Source organism: Balaenoptera musculus, chromosome X (assembly GCF_009873245.2).
Source record: "Balaenoptera musculus isolate JJ_BM4_2016_0621 chromosome X, mBalMus1.pri.v3, whole genome shotgun sequence".
NCBI classification, from domain to species: domain Eukaryota; kingdom Metazoa; phylum Chordata; class Mammalia; order Artiodactyla; family Balaenopteridae; genus Balaenoptera; species Balaenoptera musculus.
The window spans coordinates 126,620,863-126,628,787 of NC_045806.1; positions in this window are offsets into that span (position 1 = coordinate 126,620,863).

Consider the following 7,925-nt stretch of genomic DNA (forward strand, 5'->3'; position numbering starts at 1 on the left):
ACATTATTTATGGTTGGATGTATGTTCAGGTGGCAAAACTCTGATGAAAAGCTGGGAAATGGTTACCGTAGAAGTTAGGGAGGGAGAGGGAGATGATTTCGAGCAGACATGCTGGGGCAGAGGGTAGGACTCTAAGTTTTTGATCTGGGGATGGTTATAAAAGTATATTCACTTTTTTTTGTCTGTGCCACGCGGCACGTGAGATCTTAGTTCCCCAACCAGGGGTCAAACCCATGCCCCCTGCAGTGGAAGCGCAGAGTCTTAACCTCTGGACCACCAGAGAAGTCCCTAAAAGCATGTTCACTTTATTTAAAGTTCAGGAAATGCATGTAAAACATATATGATTTACACCCTCCTCTGCATCAGTGTTGTACTTCACAATTTGAAAGGTTAAAACATTACAAAACAGAATTGAAATGATGACTATTTGCAGATGATATGCCTCTATATCTGGAAAATCCAAGAGAATCTACTTTAAAATGTTACAAAGAGTTAAGAAGAATGCACTAAGTTGGCTGGGTACAGAATCATTTAGACAAATGACAAACTAGAAGACATAATGAAAGAAAAAACTCTATTTAACAAAAAAGATAAAATATCTAGAAATGAACTTAACAAGAAATATGCAAGACCTATGAAAAGAAACTTTAAAATGTTCCTCTGGGACATAAAAAAAGTCCTGAATGAATGCAAAGGTCTACCATGTTCTCAGGCAGGAAAATTTAACTTCATAAAGATGCAAAATCTCCCTACATCAATCTATAAATGAAAAATTATCCCCAAAATAAGATATAATTTGTTGGAACTTGTCAAGGTGATTCTCATATATTACTATGGAAAACTAAAGGAGTGAAAATAGCCATCAATATTCTTAAAGGAAGACTAATGAGAGGGGTACTAGTCCTATCAGATATTAAAACATAATAAAGGTACAGTAATTTAAAAAGTATGGTACTGGTGTATGAATAGAATGACAGAATAGAAAAAAAAGGAAAGTCTAAAATACACCCAAATAGAAATAAGAATTTAGTATATGATAAAACTGTTATTTCAGTTCAGGGGAAAGTGAGTTACTCAATAAATGGTGTTGGGACACCTAGGTGGCCATCTCGGAAAAATATAAAGTTGAATCCCTACCTCACAACATACAGCAAACTAAATTTCAGATGGATCAGATTTAAAGATTAAAAAAGCAAAACCATAAAACTACTAGAAGAAACAATGGTACATTTAAAATATAATGTTGGAGGAGGGAACAACTTTTAAAGTACAACTTAGACCTCAGAAGCCAAAAAAGAAAAGGGATCCTAATTAAATACATAAAAACAAAGAAGTTTCTTTAATACAAAAATTACCGTTAGCAAAGTCCAAGGAAAGTGCTAAGTAGGGAAAATTATTTGCAACTCCTTTCAGAGACAAGGGGACTAGCTTTCCCATTATGTAAATAGTACCTACAAAATAGTAAGAAAAATGCCAACAACTCAATAGAAAAATGGGCAAAAGCTATGAATACAGCTCACATGAAAGAAATACAAATGACTTCTAAATAAGAGAAATCAAAATTAAAACTACAGTGAGCTACCTTTTTCCACTTATCAGTTTGGCAGCAGTAGAAAATTTTGCCTGGCAAATCATTAGAGCTCATATGAGAGCTTTTCACAAGCTCTATCTTCCCAGCAATTAGCAATTAACAAATGTAATATTTTAAAAACTCCTGATCCCAAGAGCAATATAAACTATAAAATTCTTTGGACTAAAATGTATTAAACTGTGTAAGACAGATGTGAAGGAAAATATAAAAACTCATAATAGGACATAAAAGCAGGCCTGAATAAATAGTGAGATATACCATGTTCCTGGATAGAAGACTCAACTTTTAAAGATGTTCGTTCCCTTGAAATTAATCTATAATTTCAATGCAACCCCAATAAAAATCCCAAGAGGATTTTAATAGAAACTGATGAGCTGATTCTTAAATTCATTCTGAAGAGAAATGCACAAGATTGGCCTATAAATTTAAAAGAAAGAACTTATTAGATATCAAAACATACTATGATGCTATAGTAATTGAAACAGTATAGTACTGATGCAAGAATCAGCATACTAATTGATGGAACAACAGGAATTCCAGAAACACAGCCCAGAAAACTTGGCAGTTTAGTATCCATCCATCCATGCATTGAATCCATTCTTTCATTCAGTTGACAAACAATGATTGTCTATGATGTGTCAGAGATTCCTGAATGATTAAAAAAATATAAACATAAAAACCAGAACTATAAAAAGTAAAACTATAAAAACAAATTTATAAAAAGAAAACTAGAGTATATCTTTCTAGTCCTTGGATAAAGATGTTATTAAGCAAATATGCAGACACCACAAAAGGAAAACTCGATAACAGCTGACAGCATAAGGATAAAAAATACAACTTCTGCATCACAATAAATGTACTATAAACTAAGTTAAAAATAAATAACTGTGGAAGAAAGCATACGCAACATGTATAACAGATGAAGGGCTAATGTCAAGCATATAAGAAGAACTACAAGTCAAAAGGAAAAAAGACAAAGAATATGAACAAGCAGTTTGCTGAAGCGTCAATGTGAATGGCCCATAAATATTTGAAAAGATGTTCAACCTGACTATATTAGTAATCAGGAAAATGCCAATGATAAGAAGGAGATACCATTTTCCCATCAGTGTTGGCAAGGGTGGGGGGAAATGGGAACTCTTATATACTCTTGATACAGGCTCTTTTGGAGGGAAGTTTGACAGTATCTCTTTTTTAAAATGCCCATACCCTTTGAACTCAGTAAATGCCACTTCTGAGTATCTGTAGGGGAGGCTGTTCATTGTTCCCACCCGAGGCTGTCTTTCCTGGGTGCTGGGCAGCTCAGCTAGACTGTTTCCCAGCCTCCTATGGGGTAGGTGTGGTGGCCCCTTCACTTCACTGGTGCCCGAGCGCGGGTGTGCCATTGCGGGAGCTGACCCCGCAGTCAAGGCAATGTCCTTGAGCCGAGCTCCTGGGCATGGGCCCTGGACCACTGCTCAGCCACTAGCTGTCTGTTAGTGGTCCATGATGAGGCTAGTACAGACATCAGGAAGAAGTGTTATGAAGCTTTTATAGCAATTCAACATCGCCATGACGTCTTTATTGCATTTTACCACAGTCTTGGTCTGCAATGGATTGTGTGTGGGGGGGGGCATATAAACTGGTCTGGAGGAGAGAGAATAAACAAGATGCAAGGACCTGGGGTCCCTGAGTGACTGTATGGAGCAGAGCTGCCACATCAACCTGGACCGCTCAGCTCAGACTTACGTGGGCAAGGAATAATCTTCCATCTTCCGTAAACCACCACGTTATTGGTGGACTCTTTGTTGAAGCCGTCTAGTGCCGCCCTACCCGACTCAGCATCCGTCCTGTCCTGTGTGATGGGGCCAGGCTGCCCATGCAGCGTTGTTTCCAAAACCCTGCAAGACACCTGACTGTGCACCAAGGAGCAGAAGAAGGGAACAAACCACGCTACACCTGTGCTGTGGAATACTGAGCTGTAGTTACAACCTCTATCCCAGGCATGCTTAATTATATGAAGAGAGTAAGTTGCAGAATAGTCATATAGCATGAGAAACTCTCCCATGTATATGTATCTATGTGCATGTAAATGTGCAGAAAATGTCAGGAAGAATCCTTTGGGGGGGATTAGGAGGGGCCTAGAGAGTGGCTAAAAGGGCCTCTATTTTATCCCTATTTGTTTAATATTTTGAAATGAGCTTATATCCATGTTTTGCTTGTGTAATTAAAATAAATTTAAAAGAATATAAAATACAGAATATTTATGCATTTTTAAATAATAATACAACACAGAATAATAATGTCATTCAGTGGTTCGGTGTACCAGCACAGCATTCACTGCACTGAGTAAAAGAACTTTAAGAATGGAATTTAGTACTCAGTTGTTTGATTCCATTTAGGTCATGAATGTTTTCAGAAAAAGTCCTATGGGGAATTCTCATTTTGTAAGATTTTCCAGAAGGAAAATCTCCAAAGTTGTATACAACTCTGTCTTTGATAAATCATCTCTGATCCTGAAATAATAAAGAATTGAAGGTATGAAGAAAAGAATCAAGTTTTAGAGAAAAACGAGGCTCTCAAAACAGTTTGGTCTCAACTAAACAAACTTCAAACCAGACTCTACAAAATGCTTAAATTGCTAAAAAATGTAAAGGAAATCTTGTCACAAGAACCGCTATAGATGCCGACAGTTCTCAGTGACTAAGGACAATGGGTTTTTGAGATTAGACCAAACTGTTAATCCTAGGTTCTGTTGACTTAAAAAATGCGCAACGTGAGAGTTGCGAGTTAAGTTTTATTTGGGGCAAAATGACGGCTGCAGCCCGGGAGACAGCGTTTCAGATGGCTCTGAGAAACTGCTCCAAGCAGGCGAGGGGAGGAGCCAGGATATATAGGAGTTTTGCAACGAAGGGCAGGTAATTGGGAACATCAAAAAATTATTGTTAAATAAAGAAAACCAGATCTCTCAAGGTAAGGAATTTAGTGCTTTTCTTTGTCTGGGAAGATGCAAGAGTCTGGGCTCACTGAAATCATTCCTTTGATATGCACCTCAGCTCTCTGGGGCCAGTATCCTGTGTTTTCACCTCCCGAGTTTCCTCAGGGCTCTCCGGCTCACTTTGGAGGGCTGCAATCGTTGGTGACTGTGACATCCTTTGTTTCTTGATATGGCAGGAAATATTCCATTTATAACTATTCCATTTATCAGTACAAACTTCCTTGTGGAAAACATACTACTGAAACCTTTCTTCTCAAATCCTCGAAAAACATGAGGTCATGCTGAGGCAAGTGCACAGCACAAGGACCCAATGAACCAGTCACAGGCAACTGAGAGCATGGGTCCTGAAAGTGTGTAACAAAATTGTAATAACAGTTACATTTGGAGAAAATTTCAGAATTATGGAATCTCAGAAGTTCATTCTCTGATAGCGAGATTTGGGATTTGGCCTTGGCCATCTTCCGTGCCAGCTTGGTGCTGTGAGGCTTCTAGAGGTTCAGGGTCAGTAGTCCCCACCCCCAACAATTCAGCACCTCCCATTCAGCTCCCCAGGGTGCAGGCGTCTCCTGGTCTGGGGGGTGGGGCTTCTGAGTCAAGGCTGAGGCTGCATCCATTCCCATCCTCCGGGCACATGCCACTCACCTGTCATCTCCAACCAGACTTTGAAGTGGCTGTCCTGGAACACACAGAGGCCTGGGTCGAAGTTGAGTCCGGCCAGGCTTCCTGCTGCCTGACGCGCCTGGGGCTCTGGCACCCACCCCGGCTCCCCCGGGGCCCTCCTTCCCTTCCCGAGGGTTCTGGGCCGCACCTCGCCCCGTCTCCCCGTCTGTAAAGGGAGCCATCGGGGCCCAGCTCCGAGGGGGGCGGGGGCGGGGGCGGGCGGGCGGAGGAGGCGCCCCGGGGGCGGGGAGTAGGGCGTCGCCCCGCCCCCCAGCCCCCCAGGCCCTGTCTGGCAGCCGCCGCCCGCCTCCTGCCCTGCCCCCACCTGGACGTGGCGCAGAATCCTCCTGGCGCACCAGTCCCCCAGCTCCGCGTAGCTGCCCGCCAGCTCCTCGTCGGCCTCCCCGAGCTGCTCCACCAGGCTGAGCAGCACCATGGGCACCGCCATGGACTCCGAGGCCGGGGCCCCGGGCAGGAAGGTCTTTGTGATGTAAAATCAACAGGACCTGAGGATGGAGGGAGGGTGATTCATTTGCTAATATTATGCGCGTGTGTTTGGCTCTGTAGTTTTTGTTTTTTTTTTTTAATGTTTAACCCAAGTGTAACCGGTACCCACTAAACTGCACAAATCCTAGGAGCCCAGCTTTGTGAACTTAGGTCCCATTTGTGGTAACATTTTGGTTATGGGTCTGTCTTGCTCTAGTGCTCTGTCCCCGGGGGCAGGGGTTACGTCATTCTCTTTTGGACTTGGAAAACAGAAGGTCCTCAATAAATGCTTCTTGAATGAAGGTCAGAAAAGGGGTGAGGGGTGAGAGAGTACAAGGTTTTTTCTAAGCTGTCTTGCCTGAAAAAATTTGGGGGCCATATTTTTATTATATATTTTAAAATATTTTAATTAAAGCAGTAATATGTGCTCAGTGGGAAAAAGGTCAAGCAGTTCAACAAAGTGTAAGTCAAACTCATAAATGCATGAATCCAAGAGAAGCCCAAGTCCCCTCACCTCCATTAATGGTGGGCAGGGCAGCCTTGCCCACGTGTTTCTCTCTCCTTCTTTCTTCTTTCTCTCATCACCAGTGTGATAGTTTCAGTCCAGTCCTGCTGGACCACCTCAGACTCACATCAACGGTGCACTTCAACGTGAGGCTAGTGGCAGCCCAGCAGTCAGTCTTTTGAATGAAATGCATTTTAGCCCAGTGTTCCAATGAAGACCTGGGCCAGCGGGGCTGGCACCCAGCAGACGCTCAGCATCTCTTGGAGGAGCTGTTGACGGTGGACCTCGATACAGCTCTGGAAGCTTCAGCCTAGTGGGCTAGGAGACTATTGGGACTATTCTGCATTTTAGCATAAGTATCCCCTTTCTACTTACATGCTGGCTATGGACTGCATGTCTGTGTCCCCCCCACCCCCACCCAACTCATACATTGAAATCCTAACCCTCAATGTGATGGGATTAATAGGTGAGGCCTTTAGAGGGCTTTTAGGTCATGAGGATGGAGCCCCATGAATGGAATTAGTGCCCTCATAAAAGAGACCGCAGAAAGCTCCCCCACCCTTTCCACCACAGGACACAGCTAAATGACAGCCATCTATGAATGAGGAAGCAGGTCCTCACTGGATACTAGCTCTGCCAGCACCATGATCTTGGACTTCTCATTCTCCAGAAGTGTGAGCAATAAATGTCTGTTGTTTAAAAGCTACCTAGTTTATGGTATTTTTGTTATAGCAGCCTGAATGGACTAAGACAATGCCAGTGGCCCCTCCCAGGTGGTTGGTGAGCTGGGCAGAAGTGGGCTGGGGCAGAGGGCTGTGGGTGGGAGCCTCCTTAGCAATGAGGGAGGCTCAGACGCTGGCCCATAAGGTGGGGGGGGGGTCTGGGGACTGTGAACTCTCAGGTAAGCAAAAGACTTCTGGGGGCCCTCAGAGGAGGGTGTGTTGAGAGAAGCTCCAGGGCTCCAGGGCTCCAGAAGGCAGGGGCACTAGAAGAGGGGCAGAAATGAACATTCTCCATCCGCCCCCTGCTGGAGGTCCACAAGGCCCCAAGAGAAAAGCCCCAGGCTGTCCCCCCTCCCCTGGGCCCATTACTAGCTATTCAAGTGGACCTGTGGCCTTGACTTTTACACAGGGAAGTTTGCCAGAACAGAGCTTGCACATGTTTTAAGGAAAAATCGGTGAAACTCTTAGTAGCAAGCACATCCTGAAACCAGCATAGCAAATGAATGGTTCTTTCCAAACAACTGGCTTGCAAGCAGAGATGGCTGGGCTGCGGGTGGGGCAGGGTGGTATCATGCCACCTGCTTAGAAGCTGCATTTGGGTAGAAGAATAATTGACAGCGTGATGAGGATGGGACCATGGGGGAAAGATGACATAGGCCTTGCCTGGGCGCCTCCAGGGAGACTGGGTTGGTGGGTGAAGTCATGAGCCTTTCCAAAATGTGGCTTCCTCTTGTTGGAGCACATCGTGGCCCAGAAGGGCCCAACCCAAGCACTTCCTGGAGCCCACTTTACACTTGGCCTTCCAGGATGGGGCAGCTGACTCCATGGCCAATCTCTGTTTGTTTTCATTTGGGTAGGTCAGGAAGCCAGCAGCCTGTCCTTGTCACCTGCCTTTTCTGAGGCTATGGACACTAGAGAGAAGGCCGGCCACTGGCCACTAAGAAGACTGACCTCCCCACTCCCACGCAGCCCAGAGAGGCTGGC